The sequence below is a fragment of the Xenopus laevis genome, chromosome 1S (genome assembly GCF_017654675.1).
Source record: "Xenopus laevis strain J_2021 chromosome 1S, Xenopus_laevis_v10.1, whole genome shotgun sequence".
Lineage (NCBI taxonomy): Eukaryota > Metazoa > Chordata > Amphibia > Anura > Pipidae > Xenopus > Xenopus laevis.
Window position 1 is genome coordinate 23,622,302 of NC_054372.1, and position 15,144 is coordinate 23,637,445.

General features: G+C 36.6%; 1 protein-coding gene across 1 annotated transcript in view; it reads left to right on the forward strand.

The window, feature by feature from the left end:
* The window catches only part of pcdh7.S (protocadherin 7 S homeolog), a 575,313-nt gene that overhangs the window by 366,339 nt on the left and 193,830 nt on the right, over window positions 1-15,144 (forward strand). The window lies entirely within an intron of this gene.

Consider the following 15,144-nt stretch of genomic DNA (forward strand, 5'->3'; position numbering starts at 1 on the left):
GTGTTCCCATTCATACACATACATATGTCGGATTCAGAAAAGGAGGTTGCATGGACACCTTGGTACTGAGCGCAACAATGGGGAAATGCAAGAACCTGATAAAAGGGGGCAAATTTACTTATCTCTGAGGCCACACTTCACCAGGAGTAGATTCACCAAGGCTGCGCAAAATCACGAAGATCCGAAGTTGCGCACAAGTTACCGATCATTTGCGAAGTTGCACTAGCGATGTTACAATTAGTGGTTCGAAGTTACGATTCGATTGCAAATTTGCATAAGGCGTGCAATTAAAGTACAATGGCCGTATATGCAACAGACATTACACTACACAAGCCTGGGAAACCTTCATAAAATAAAATAGAGTTGTTATTTTGCCCTATAATTGTGCCCACTCTTTTAGTTCAGGTGCCATATGTTAGGAAATGTAGGGGAGAAGGAGGGTACCCCTAAAAAAATTTACGATCTTTTTCAGCATTCAGCGTTTTTTTAGGACTTAGAAAAAATTTCAACTTTTTTTAAGCAAGTCCTATCTGCTCTATTGCACTTCCCCTGGTCTGAGGTGGCGAAGCAAAGTCTGGAGCAAGAGGTAACATTCACGAAAATCCACAACTTAGTGAATTAGCGTAGTTACGTACCTTCACTAGAGCGCAACTTTGCCTGGTGTAAGGGTGTGAAGAAGCACTAGAGTAGGGCCACTTCGCTAGCGAATTTATCCCAGCAGCCATTAGTAAATCGACAAAGTGGCAAAATGACGTCACGCTGGCGAATTTTCGCTATCGTTAGCCACTTCACCCTTTAGTAAATTTGCCCCATGGTATCAATGCAGGCAACCATTGTGTCCATTTTTGCATGATCTCATTTTATGCTGCAGTCATAAATAAACACTATTTACTCTTAATTCTTGACTTGACTCTTTGCCAACGATTTAGATGTAAAATGTCAACAGAAGCAAACATGGAAAGCTTTGCATTTGACTAAAAGAAATGGGGCTCATGAAATAATATCATATTTCAGCATTTATTTTAGGAATAGCCTATTAATATCAACTACACCTTAGGTGTTTTCCTACATGTTTTGCGATTGCCGTATGCGCTTTTTCACAGGAATATTCTTCAGGGATAACAGTCTCTTTACATCTGCACTTCTCTGGCCTCAGTAAGCACTTTGAAACTGTAAACTTAGGTGTTAGGATTTTAAGATGAGGAGTCATAGGAAGCCATCATTAAGAACGAAATAGGAGAAATATTCCTTAATTAAGAATAGCACCATACTATGTATTGCATTGAGCTGTGCACCATCTGCTTCCAAGCTGGTTTAAACAATCAACAAGTGTGTGTGCGTGTGTTTATAATGGCACACACTCATCGGTGTCTATTATCTGAATCATTTCCATGGAGCTTTTGACGACTCAGCAGGACATCCAGTGACAGATATTTGGCTACACACAGAGTCTGTGGTGGCCAATCATTATTCCCACTGAGAGATGCCTTAATTGGAAGTATCATTTACTTTTTATTTGTTATTCACATGGTTACGTGTTTATGAATGAAAGAAAAAGTGCATAAAAATAAAAGTAGTTCAATATTCTAGCCAAAGGATTTCTCTATTGAGATCTCTAGTCGTGGTGATACGGTACATTACCCATATAGACACATGAAAAATTATCAGACTGCAGTGATTCTGAATGACTCACAATTCCCTCTGGCAGGGGACCAACATATAGTCAGTCAAGACTAAGACCTGTCTATTCAAATCATTATGCCAGATGTTGACTAAGCTTATGTCTTGTAGAAACACAGTCATCAGAGATTCTGAGTTCCAGTTTCAAACATTCTCACCAGGTTTCAAAGTATATTTATTACTTGTCAATTTGTTTTACATATATTTTTATAAGCAGTGTTTCCATTTGCATTCTAATCTGCAACATAGATTATTTTTGGAGTGTTGGAGATCCAAGGTCAGTTCAAAAATTGAGTTCAGTGCACAATCTGTCTATAAATTATGCCTATAAAAAGTAATCCTGTGGAATTAGTATTTTTATATTTAGATATAAATTAAAAGCTGTAGGGACCTTGGTGAAATGACATAATTTTATACAGGTCATTTCATTCTGTATGTACAGGTCTATGCTGTAAATAGCAGCAAAGTTTAGATATTAAAATAAGAGTACCTGTACAGTACATTATAATGGATGGAATTCGTTACAAGCAAAGAGTATATGAAGTGCATGTAAAGTTAGATTTTATTTTAATGGCCTAGATTCAATATGATGTCAAGTAGACTAGCACTTGCAAAAACAACATTTATGGAAGAGAATGGAAGAGAACTGGAGAGCTTTTCAACAGAGTCAGTGGTAGATTATTGAAGCACTACATGTTTCAGACCACAAAGCTCCTTCTTCAGGTGAGAGTTACAAGTTACCCAAGGAATGACTCTTGTGGTTCGAAACATGCAGTGCTTCAATAAACTACCATTGACTCGATTTAAAGGCTCTCCAGTTCTCTTCCATTTATGATACAAAGTGGAGGTGACTTCTCCATTAACTGTTGAGCCTAAAAAAAACTTACTAGACGAGTAGAAGATCAGGTGAGAAGTTTGACTCGCAAAACACAATTTACTGTGCCCCCAGGCAGAAGCACAAGAAATCTCAGTGCTCATGCACAAAGCACTTCTGCTCAGGGGAATCACTGTGCTCTGCACTTCACACTGGATAAAAAGATGTCCTTAACACGTACCATAGGGCATATATTAGTATCTCCATGGTAATATGGTGTTCCTTGAATTAATGAAGACAAACCATTTTGCTAAACCAACATACATTTTTGTTATGGGTTGTTCGGTGTTTGCATTTGTTTTAATGTCAGGTACCAACTGTGTGGGAATGAAATCCGCTGAATAGGTTGCAGTGGAATTCGTATTTATAAAATAATTGATATAATTATATAACATTCATATACAAATTAAGATTTTTTTTTTTTTTAAATCTCATGTTTATGAGAGAAGACCAGTGTCTATGGTTTTTGTTGTACTTTTTTTTTATATTTCAGGGGACGAGGGTTATTTTACACCACTCTACTTGACCACTGCTTATTCCATCTGTAATTAGTTCATATTCAAAAGAATAAGACATGCCCTTTATATGGCAGATGTTGGCAGTGGCAGGTGGAGACTGCTTGAGAATGGTCATATAATTGTTCCCAAGTAGTGCCCTTCTTTTGCCAGAGTCTGCCATATGCTGAGCATTTTTTAAAATAGGAAGTGATGCCACCAGTGGAGTAGGGTTCTTTGCTTACCGTGGTTCTCCCACCTGCCGTAGAACGTCTACTTTACATTAATATTGAGGAAAATCAGCAAATAATGCATTTTATGCAAGACTTCTCATTTCATTAAAACATTCTTCTCAGTAAAGCCAATGAGCTTAAGAAAAGAGCAGAAATGGTTTATTTAGGTTATCTGCTTTCATTAAATTTTGAGTTGTCATTGTCCCACTTCAGCAGCCTTACAACACTACAAATAAATCTGTCTATACTGCTATTGTTGTAGATTTGACAGCCACTGTTTATTATCTGAGCCAGTGAACAAAGCTGGTAAAAGGGCTGCTTTCTTGTCTCTTTGGATGACTTTGGAATGATTTGGATATAATATGCAGCTGATTTGTGTTTTTCTTCTCTCTGTTTCTCTCTTAGTCTAATGAATATCTCGGGGTGGCCAATTTTCAAGTGACAGACTATTTTTATACATAGAATTTATTGTGCTGTAAAATGCATTTGTTAAATCCTTTTACTGTTACCAGGTCATGGGAAACAAATCTGTATAAGATCGGTTCCTGTAGTTAAAGATTTAAACTCAACGTCAAAATATTGCAGCAGTGTGGATTACAAACAAAAATGCTACTTGTTCCCTCAAGAAATTCACCAGGGACTACGCATTTTGAAAAACCTGCTAGTGAGGCAGTTTAAAGTCCAGTCCCTATGGAAGAAAACTAATAATGAGGGCATCTGGTGTATGCACATTCTAGCAATCATAATTTGTTTGCTATTTGGATAAGATGAGCATTAAATTTTTCTGTCAATATTAGTCATTTTTTTTCTGTGTTCAAACAGAGTTTAGAGAAGTATTTGCCCAAGGCATCATAAGAGAGGTTTATATTTAACCTGGGAATGCTGCTGTTTTGCTGTGCACACACACACTGGATGTACTGCATAATTAGGCATTCTACTTGATTTAAAAACATATTGTACCAAGAATGCTTCAGCATGCTTCAGTATTTTGTTCTCATAATTTTACTATAATTGGGGGCATACTCTAAGTTGCTTCCACTGCAGTTGCACCTGATGTTTCAAAATAGACACAATGACATTCATGTCATCTAGCATGTAACAATTAAACAAAAATGTGAAGGAAGCCTCAAAAGCAAATCTTTGCTGCAATTCAATTTATTAAAGGGATACTGTCATGGGAAAAAACATTTTTTTCAAAATGAATCAGTTAATGGTGCTGCTCCAGCAGAATTCTGCACTGAAATCCATTTCTCAAAAGAGCAAACAGATTTTTTTATATTCAATTTTGAAATCTGACATGGGGCTAGACATTTTGTCAATTTCCCAGCTGCCCCTGGTCATGTGACTTGTGCCTGCACTTTAGGAGAGAAATGCTTTCTGGCAGGCTGCTGTTTTTCCTTCTCTGAATGTGTCTCAGTGGGACATGGATTTTTACTATTGAGTGCTGTTCTTAGATCTACCAGGCAGCTGTTATCTTGTGTTAGGGAGCTGCTATCTGGTTACCTTCCCATTGTTCTTTTGTTTGGCTGCTGGGGGGAAAAGGGAGGGGGGTGATATCACTCCAACTTGCAGTACAGCAGTAAAGAGTGATTGAAGTTTATCAGAGCACAAGTCACATGACTTGGGGCAGCTGGGAAATTGACAATATGTCTAGCCCCATGTCAGATTTCAAAATTGAATATAAAAAAATCTGTTTTCTCTTTTGAGAAATGGATTTCAGTGCAGAATTCTGCTGGAGCAGCACTATAAACTGATTCATTTTGAATTTTTTTTTTTTTCCCCATGACAGTATCCCTTTAAGTTGTGCCGCTACATGTTTCGGGCTGCAAGCCCTTTCTCAAGTGTCCTCTAACATATTCAGAGTTTGGGTTGCATTACTACCGGAGAATGTATTACAATATTAAAAACAACATATTTGTCCAATTTACTGGACAACTTAACCCCAACTGGGGGAAACATTACTCTATTGGGCACTTTACAAAAGCAACTGCAAGTGGCAGGTGCTCTAAAATGGGTGGTATAGAGGGTTATTTTTTAAAGTATCAACAACATGATTTTTCCCCACCAATTGGGGTACACTTGGCAAGCCTAAAATAAACCTGTTTGCAAAATAAGAACATTCATTGTTTTACCAGGTTTGGGAACCTGCAGCCAGTCAGAACATAAGCTTGTTGTGCATGATTTATTCGTTAAAAAAGCCAATAATTATAGAAACGGTACGAGTGAATACATCTCTATAGTGAACTGAGTTCATAAATTCAAAGTGTTTTTCTCATTGAGCATGCGAGCATCTTTATTAACATAAAAACAATGTATTGTTCACATACTTAGGGTTCATCATTCTATTATATAATAGAATAACTAAAGGCAAATCAGGACATGGTTCCCTTAACATTTCATTTTGTTCAGCTAATATAATGCTACCTAAGAACCTTTCCCTTTATCATAAGTTTTATCTTTCCATCTCTCTTCGTGAATACAGTTCAAATGAGAGATTTTAGCCTTGGTACAAAAATCCAGCATTAGGCAAGTTTGTCCAACTGCCAGAGAAAAAAAAGGATCCTTCCAGACTGGTTTCACCTTGGTATATTAACCATCTGTCAAATCTTTTTTACATTTTGTCATCTGCTTGGAACATATTCCTATTATTCTTTAAGAAATTATAGCGGAAGGAAATGAACTCAGCTTCATCAATTTGTCCTCATTGTTGAGAAGCTCAATTCCGTTGATTAGTTTGCTGCTGTCTGGTGAACCCTTTCCCTTTCCAAAAAAGACAAGTATACCATGATACAATTTGCACTGTGTGTTGAAAGACTTGTTGCACTGCAGAAGTGAGAGTGCAAAACTATTCATTTCAAACTTAAGATTGGGAATAGAAAGAATGAGGCTATTACGTACAATGATTTTTGATAAAGTAATCTTCTGTGTAAATGTTAATGTGGATCAAAGTCTTGCCATATATAACACTGTAAATCTGCTCACATGTTCTACTTGGTATGGCAATACTATAGAATTTTAAATACTTCTTTAAAGGAGAAGTCAACGCTTTAAGAAAAAACCCATACCCCCCAACCCATGTGGACCCTCCTCCCCCCAGCCTAACTGCCCCCCTGGGGAAATGCCCAATACTTTATACGTATCCCTCGGAAAAGGTTCTGGCATCGGAGTTCCACGCAGCCATCTTTCGGGTCTTCGGGAAGCTGAGTGGGAGATCTGCATGTTGGCGCATGAGCAGTTGGAGCAATTTGACAGTTTGTGACAACTGTTCATGCATCAAAACTCACGAAAATTGCCGAAGCACCGGAAGAAGATAAATAGACCCGGAAGATGGCTGCGTGGAACTCTGATGCCAGAATCTGCGCTGAGGGGTAAGTATAAAGTATGGGGCATTCCCCTGGGGTGGGGGCAGTTAGGCTGGGGGAGGAGGGAGGGGGGTCTCCGTGGGGTGGGGGTACGTGGTTTTTTCTTAAAGGGTTGACTTTAAATGTGACCACAATACACGTGCCCGGGAGACATTATCAGTGGCTTCCTTTTCCTCTATAACATAATCATGACTTGAATATAATTTCTGACACATTTGTTTAGATCCCAGCATTGTCAGCAATTATCCTTACAGCTGGAGAGGATATATTCTAATGTATTCACTAATGAGACCTCTAAATTTTTATGAATAGTGAAAATATCTGATAATATGAAAAGCAGTATTTGCATATGAGAGTGTCAGCGACACTTACACAACTCCCTATTCAGTAAAAGTTCAGGTTCATCTTGCAGGTACTCAGTTCAACAACTAATTTGTAAGATTCTTTGTGACAAATGGAAGAGCACAACAAAGGCGATTCATAGTAGGATTGGAAGCCAGAGCTTTCATTGCATCGGCCTTTGTTCACTTTGTTCATAGATAATTGTATAACAGCCTTGGGCACTGAATCTAGATTAAGTAGAAATTAATTGCACTTCAAGTAGTATTTATTTAATATTTAACTATAATATATATTAGATAAACAACCATCCTCTATAGAGTTGGAATGTTATCTAGGTATGCTCACTCCAGGTGGTGTTCTAGTTGCAGTCTTGAAGAATGTCTGTGGAAACCAGAATTTTGAGCCTATGATTAAGGGGGTTATTTACTAAACTCAAATTTTTTTCTGGTCAGAGTTTTAAAGGGGAAACACTATTTTTTTCTTTAAAAAAAAAAAAAAGCCAAATTAAAAAAGTACTCCATCTCATACCTCAGTACCTAAGTCAATGGCAAATGTCCCTTTTACAATTGGAAGATATTCTGATCTGTGCTGGGTTTTGTACAATAATCCATTTAAATTGTGGTTGTTTGGCAATAATCCGAAAAAAATCGTTTTCAGGCTGCAAATCTGAAAAAAACCCTGTATAATTCAGATGTTTTTTTCACGATTTTAAAGAGTCTTTTCCCACACCAGATTTTTTTCTAGTAAATGTATTGATAAATACGTTAAAAATATGCATAGGGGTTTGGTTGAAGTGGTTTTTAAGAAAATAGTGAAAAATGTTCCGATTTTAGCAAGTAAACCCTTGGGGGCAGATTTATCAAGGGTCGAATTTCGAAGTAAAAAATATTTTGAAATTCAACCATCGAATTGAAATTCTTTGACTTCGAATATCGAAGTCGAAGTATTTATCACTGAATTTGGCCATCGAATGATCAAAGTAAATCGTTCCTACCGAACGATTCCAAAGATTTTAGCGTACGATCGAACGATTTTATGTGTGAAGACTTAGAAAATGGTTGTAGAAGGTCCCCATAGGCTAACATAGCACTTTGGCAGGTTTAATTTAGTGAAGTATTGAAGTAGAACAATTTTTACTTCGAATCAAAGTCGAAGTAAATTCGAAGTCATAGTATCCTATTCAATGGTCGAAGTATCCAAAAAATTACTTAGAATTTCGAATTTTTTTACTTCGAAAATTCCCTCGAATTCACTTCGACCCTTGATAAATCTGCCCCTTAATGTCTTTTGGCCATGAAATGTGTAAGGCAACAGAGTTGTTGTTAAAAAATAAAAAAAACTTTTATTGCATATTTTCTTGTGTCCTGCTATTTGTTTCAGCCAGAATTACAGTCCTTCATACTGCACTAGATGATGACCTAAGTCCCTTTGAATGATTTTATTCTAACTAATATAAATTGTAATGCAATCTATGCATAATTTTTCAATTTACTATTCAATTTTTTACAATTAAAATAGCAAGTGTAACAGCTGTAACAAGATGTTCCTATTCCACTGCTTCTGTCCCAAGAGAAACCATATATGTAGAAAAAATATGGTATTGTGATAATAGGTACACGAATGCAGAATTTGGCCACACAATTATTTTATTCTCACAGCATGTTTCGAGGAGTAAGAAAAAGTATCTATTATCACAGTACCATATTTTCTAACTCTTTTTTTACCCCCTGGGTCTGAATTTATTCTAATAAATCACTACCAATTTTCAATTTTTTTTGTCATGTCCTGAGATTACCAAATAGATTTACATGTATCTTAAATGATGTGGTAAATGTTTAAGACCTAGGAGCCAGCAAGTATTATAGTTTTCTTTATTGTGGCACTTATTGGAGACTTCAGGGCATATTTACTAAAAGGCAAATTTTCCCCTTGTCTAATTCCACCAAACTTTGCTTCAGTATGTATTTCTGTGGATTGGTTGCAAATTCCCTTTAAACTTTATAATGCCATTTAAAGCATAACAAAATGACCCCATGCAGACTTGGAAAACTTTTAGCACTGTGGCCACTTGGTGCTGAGTTGTGCACACAATTGTATTCATTTTGATGCATCTGCCACAATTGTGCCAGGTACAATGCCCTCTTGGAACCGCATCACTGCTTGAATTCTGGGAAAAACACTGCATTATGGGGGAAAACATGGAGATTACAATTAAAATTGTACTTTGCTCAAAATGTCAAAAACTATTAATTGTAAGGCAAGCTTCCTCTTATTTACTTACTCAGTATTCATAACCAAGCTCCTGGAATTTCTAGTAATGGTAATAGTCCCATAATTGCTGTTTAGTTCGGCAAATCTCTCAGGACAAGGGATTTAATCAACATATACATTCATTGAGCTCAGATGGCCCTTGGTTTGTGTTTGCAACAACTTTCATTTGTGAGTGTAGATTTATTCACACAGCCTTATTAAACTCTTTCACACTGTGTAGTAATTAATATAAAATACATTTAAAATTAGTCTTTTGGAAAAAAGTGTGCTTGGTAGAAGTTCAACCTCAATTTTGAGTTTAGAGTTTCCCTGTAGAGATGTAGGGTCAATGTGCGCATCTACGCTGTAATTTGCAACAGAAGAAAAATATAAGAATGTGCCTGTCCAGCTCCCTAGAGGCTCCGTAAATATGAATAACAATATTAGCAATTTTTAAAGTCATTATTTGATCTGATTTAAATCATGTGTGCTTATTCATTGAAGATGTTTAATAAGGAATAGTTAATACCTTGAATTAATGAAAGATAATTGCCACCAGAATATAACTAATCTGCCTTTTTTTAAACAAATTTGAGATGTCAATATCAATAACTTCTAGAAATACTTTGATACAGTATTGGTATTTCTTTCTGTCTAACAACTTGCCCATTTGAAAATCCTTTGTTAAACTTTACCACCCAGAATCTGTGGAAAAATTTAGCCTAAAGCCTATACTAAAAGAAAAAACTGAAAAAGGTGGGTTTACAGAATAGCAATAATAAGAGGATCATAATCAAGGTGATAAACAGGCCTCCCAGAAGCATGGTGGTTTCACTGCCTCATATAGTAGACATGGAAATCCAAAAATAGGGGCTAATCCTATTAAGTTAGTTGAATGAACAGCCATCTCTGCGTCTTCTAAGGCTACTGTGTTGGCCAACCTTCCCATTTTAAGCTAGAGTATGCCTGCATATTTATTGAATGGGCAATCTTTTTTGCTGTCTGTCCTGATATTGGGATATTATTTTTATACCCCTTGGAAATTTTAGAAACTATGAAAGGGTGAAGGCATTGATGAGCAAGGGGTTGGACAAGTAATGGAGTAGATGGAAAATTAAATTCACTTTGGGGTTGGTGACAAATTTTAGGCATCACCCCCAATTACCTGAGACACTGGGCTGGTGCACCTGTTAGTGATCCTCTTCTTCTTCTGCGTACCAACATGCACACTTACAATACTTACAGTACAAGCATGATGATGGATTCAATTAAACTAAAGAGCGGTGTTCAGCCCTGCTCAATGTTAATAAGCAGCCAGAGTGATCCATCTCTAAGAGATCATGCAGGAACAACATAACAACTACTGGCTATTTCACTAGTCTGTCAAAAGCTTGTAGGCAGCAAAAGCAAACTGCAAGTATCAAGGTAGGAGAGAGAAGCGGAGCAGCAGAAACCATATGTGAAAGTATTTATTTACACAATGGTGCAAAAAAAATTCAGTACTACAATCTGTTGATAAAGGGCTTGTGGCCCGAAACATGTAGTGGCACAAAAACCAATAAATTTAATTACAGCAAAGTTCTGCTTTTGAGGCTTTCTTCACCTTTTTTGGTTATTCACTACAAGATTTGTGTGGGACGACAGGAAAACGTGGTGGAGCCAGCCTAAGCCATTTTTTTTTTCAGCCAGAATTGGAACACTGGATACCTTCATTTAGTACTCCACCTTACGTATCAGGTGCTCAGCTGTTTACGTTCAATTTCAGGTTACGTTCAATAGGCAAACTAATCAAACAGCAACACTATGCGATAACATATTGTTTGGCAAAAGTTTTTGGTTATTCACTACGTAAGGTGGAGTGTGCTTTAAATATTGGGTGATACAGTACCATGGACCAATTGAACCTCATCTCTCAATAATGTGCTCAGCTGACTGATGTATAGTGCTTCCTGAAGGGCATTTGTGTTATACTATGTTGTGGTTATTTACTTGATCCTGGATGCCAGCTATAGCCCTTCTACCACATCTACCTAAAGTATCTTACAACAATACTCATAACCATTGCTACCTTGTGCAGCCTAACCTAACATAACAGAGAAAACAATCCTACTTCTTAAGAGTAAAATGCAAAAAGATAAAACTCAAAAAGACAAAAAGTTGTCCTATTTAATGATGAGCAAATTTTTTCACCATGTTTCACTGCTGCCAAAAAGTTTAGCAAAACGGCGGAAAAAATTGCCACACAGTCATGTTATGTGATAGACAAAAAAGTTGCAAGTCTTATTATCCTCTCTTCTCATTCCAATGAGATTTAAACAAATGGTATTTGAGCACCCATATATTATCTCTTGTTTGTCGAAGGTATTAGTTGTGCCTGTGTAAGTAAGCCAGTAATATATAACTAATAAATTGTACTTTTTGGTTAAACAGCAATAGAGTTACTAAATGTAGTAATAGATATCATTACCAGTTCACCAGAGGTAATGTAAAAAAACAAACAAAAAGAAATTAAAGAAATGGCAACATGGGAGTCTTTTTTTTTCTACTGAAAAAGCAGTAGTGATGGGCGTATTTATTCGACCGGCCCGAATTTGCGACGAATTTGCGTGATTCGCCGCCGGAGAATAAATTTGCGAAACGGGCCAAAAAAAGAATGCCAGCGCCAAAAAAATTGATCCCAGCATCAAAAATGGCCGCCGGCGTCAAAAACGAGATGCCGGCACCGTTTCACGAATTTTTCGCTGTTACGCGAATTTCGCGGGAAAACGGTGCAAATTCGCCCATTGCTAAAAAGCAGTTGTAGAATAGTGGATAGGAGGTCACGTGTGTAGCAGCATACTTAGCAAAAATTGTGATTGTGCATTCCCATTGGCTCCAATACAATTCAGACAATTTTGACATCAGTTTTTGCATTCTGACACAAAGCAAAACATGACAGATTTGCTCAACACGGTCAACAACACTTGAAAGTAGGGAAACGTTTTATTGGTAGCCCAAAATTATAAAAAAAAAGGTGCCATGATAAAAAAGCTCATGAATTCGAATATATTTTTGTGTGACAAAAGTAAGATTTGCGATAAAAAAGTTTTGTGAATATTTTGCAGTTTCACAAATTTCTCAGTGAAGCGAAACACACAGATTCCCCCTTCACTAGTCCTGTTAATACAACCCTTCTTTTTCTTTCTCTGTCATACTTAGAGGTGTCTCACTTAAAAGGGAATACTGGCTGCTGACCAAAGTTCCTTGCTTCATCTCTTGCTGCAATCAGATGTTCCGAGTTTCTAGCTGTTCCATTTATTTAGAACTTCTTAGAACCCAGCTGATAACTTTTCATGTGTGAATCTGGTAACTGGATGTCATTTTCTAATTGAGTCCTATCACATCTCAAACTGCGTTTGCCAAGTGCACGCAGAAAAAAAATCACATTAAAAGAGGTTTTGATGTTTGCCTTTGGGTCATAAATGTAAATCCTCAACCTCAAAATGTGCTGAAGAAATTGGAGGTGATTTAATTAATATCACTTTTGAAGAACGTAACACAGTTGTCTTTAGTGCTCAGCAAACATATAGAGGCATCAATTCCCTTGCCATAGAGTGAATGTGACATGAAGGCAATGTGATATATGCTAAAAGATTGAGCACATCATGCTGACCTTTAAAGCTCTACCGTTCCATATCACATCTGCCATTCTCGGCATATTATCACTGATTCTTCTATTAAGTCTTTTATTAGAGTGAATGGCATCCAGCTAAGAAAGTTCTCACTTTCTTTTTAAATAAGGGATGCGCTGATCTACGGGTGTCTTGTCTTCCTTCCCATCAAACTATTGTGCACAAAAGGATCACACAGAGAAAACTGTTAGCATTGCTGCAATTTCTCATAGTTACATTGATTTAAAAGCACTCATGCATGGTCATCAGAATTCTCTAAGGACAACAGGGTTTTCACTGACAAATTCCCCTCTCTATAAATATATTAACAACATACAAAGAGACCAAGAACTGATGACAGAGCACATAGAAAATCAAAGTTTAGTGGACAGGCTAAGTCAGGTTGTTTTATGATCTTGTCTGCACACTTATATACAGTAGTTTATTCCAACCTGTTTTAATTTTGACAGTTGTTGAAATCTCTAGGACAGTGAAATGATTCTGTTTAGAACAGCAGGTTCTCTGGCGAGATGAAGCACTTGTAATCAGTATTCTATCCACGTGGAACGGTAACTTAACTGACATTTGGAGCTATTTAATTGCATATTCCAAAGTGCTAGTGAATATGCCATTGCTTCAAAAGACCCTGAAACCAATTAATGCAGTTTCATTTATCAAACAAGGCAGGGTTGTTCTAAATACTAATAATAACTTCATAACAATATATTTCCGTTTGGCTGTCAATGCTGAATCCTGTTACACACTGCAGATCAGCCAAGGGGAAGGATTTAATTATGAATTTTAAAACTAGCTGTAAGATTTAGAAGTTTTTTTTTTTCTTCTCATTACTTTGGTTTCGTTGTTTTTTCCCAGCTAGCATTTTACCAATAGATTTGTTCTTTATTTGGATTTCTCCTTTGTCTAGCCAGCAAGGGGATATCGTTTTACAACCTCCTCAAAGGAAGTACAATATTGTGACATATCACCTGTCTTTAATTCAGCGCTATCAAGTATCGACTTAAATGCCTCGTCACACAATTTGTCATCTTCTGAATCAATGCAATGGTACAATTGTTACAATTGTTAGTCTTTTTCACCTGTGCTTTTATGAGAGGTGATGTTCACTTCTTTCATATGAGAAAAGCATAAGAATAGAGTTCTTGTAAAGCTGGTACATTAATGTTTAAGGGGTAATTTATTAAAGTTCCGTTTTTTTTTGGTTGGACTTAAAGGGGAAAAACAAAAAATTTTCAGGGAAAAAAAATAGAATATTGTTGGATTTATTAAACCTTGATGGTGTTAAAAGTCCAAATAAAAAACTACTCCAACTCAGACCTGCTGAGTTCATGTAGAAGTCAATGGCAGATGTCCGATTGATATCTTGATCTGCCTTGGGTTTTGTGCAATCATTTCATGGTTTTGTGCAAAAGATTTCATGGTTTTTGGACATCAAATCCATAAAAAGGTTGCAGTTTTTTGGTGACAAATGTCAAAAATGAGTTAACGATTTTGTCAAGTTTTTCCCTGCACGAGAAATTTTTGGTAAAATGTATTGATAAATAGGGGAAAAAGTCAGTGCAGATTTGGTCGGAGTAGTTTTCAGAAAATTGTGAGAACTTTTCGCATTTTGATAAATAACCCCCTAAATGTATTGAAATGCAATTTATGCATGTCTTCTTATGCAGAAGAAAAGTACAATTTAAAAGATTTAAATTTAACAATGAACCATTGTAAAAACAGCCAAGACATTCTGTAAAGGTGCATGTTACTTTAACCTATTTATTTAGCATGTGTAGTACTGAACATTTTGCCAACATTTTGAACATTATTAAAGAAAACACTCGAATCTCAAAAACTTGTTCATACAAAAACTCCACACTAAAATCCCATTCTACTATTTGTTTCTCCAATTTTGATAAATCTCCCCCTTACTGTTTAAATGAATATGACAGAAGAAATTCTGGGAAGAAAGCCCAGGATCCCTCCTAAATTTGCCTTTACATGGGATACCCTAGAAACTGGGGGGCTCATTTACCTCTGCAGACACAATGGGCAACTTGTGGTTTTCCCTGCAGTGAATTGCATCTAAAACTACTTTAATTAGAGGGATTTGAGTTGGAATGCACTCTTTGCACTTTAGTATAGTTGCACTTAGAGCTTCTCTGTCCTTCCTGCTGCTTTGCAGATTCAGTAGAATTCTATGGAAATGCTGCATATTGGGGGAAAAAACAAAGCGCTTGTGCTTAAAATGGCACTTCA